Below are 1,433 nucleotides of genomic sequence, written 5' to 3' on the forward strand. Positions count from 1 at the left end.
TGGGTTAGGTTGGTGAAGAGAAACAAACCTTTTGTTTTAATACCTGTTTTCTTCAACACTTTTAGGTGGGGAAAAAAACAACCAATTCTGCCACCAGTAGGTCTGATGTGTCACATTTCTTTCCATTTCCTGACTTGGTCTCATACAGGATACCAAGGGGGGGAAATAAACTGTGATGTGGCTTTTTGGTTTCCATCTGATGCTTGTAAAAGAGGCTCTGGTAACAGTAATTTCAAATAAGTTGTACTTTTACCTCGCTCTTAATGTCCCCCCTGCGCTTTAGTGTTCAAAAATGCCTGGATATGTGTAATCCTGCATCTGTGAGATTGCTTTGATTGTTGTCCTCCAAGCAGTTGTGTGAAATGGTTAGTATGATTTATTAATGGAGACTTACGTCAAACAAAGACAGCCATCTCTGGAGAGTCACCATCTTGTCATTTGTCTTGACTCCCACCACCCAAGCCAATTTTGCAGGAAACTTTGAGTAAGTGCTGCTAAATGTTAAAGAGGTTTCATTTCTCCTCAACTCTCAGTCTGGGTGAATTAATGTTAAATTATTGTATGTGAAACATAGGTTGCTACCACTTTTCCTTCCCCATTTGCAAAACCGAACGATCCAATACTCATCTTTTCATGTTCTTATTTTGCATAATCATTTCCATCCTCTGTGTCTCTCTGTGTGTGTGTGTGTGTGTGTGTGTGTGGCCATGATTTTAAAAATAATGGGTGAAGCTGGAAAAATCAATTTGATTGCAATTAATTTTTGTTAAAATTAAATCAATACAATACAAAATTAAATGAAGTTAAATACTCTGATTATTTAGCAATTCTCATATTTCTGTCACATTAAAAATAGCAGTTGGGTAACAGCTTTTGCAAGTGTTATTGGGACCACACCTAAATGTGTGTAAAAAGACAAGAAATGGATGTTTAAGACTACTAGTGCCCTAGATTAAACCTAGCTTTTACTGCTGTGTTGAGTGCACTGCATAAGCACTCTGCTGAAGCAGAACTGAGGAATCAAAAAAGGCCCCAGGGTTTTTTAAAAACTTTATTAAAATTCTACACATAAAGATAAACATTAAAAACAGTACAGAACATAATACAGAAACTTAAACCTGCAAATACAAAACTAAATATGCAACTTAAAAATATACATTCTAACTCACAGTTCACTGTCCTCATGGATCCATTAACAATTTCTTATTCTTTCATACTTTTTAAATCACCATTTACATTTTCTGTATTCTCCCCTTATTTATCTATCAACCCATTATCATCAAGCTATTTTTCTCTGATTTTGTAATATAACCCTTAAACATCCTCCGGTCTTTAATAAAATCTCCTGTAAATTTCTCTCTTATTGGATGTACCAGTTTTGCCATCTCTGCTACGGCCATAATTTTAAGTATCCAATGTTCAATATTTGGGAC

This window comes from Vipera berus (genome assembly GCF_964194415.1).
Source record: "Vipera berus genome assembly, chromosome: W".
NCBI lineage: Eukaryota > Metazoa > Chordata > Lepidosauria > Squamata > Viperidae > Vipera > Vipera berus.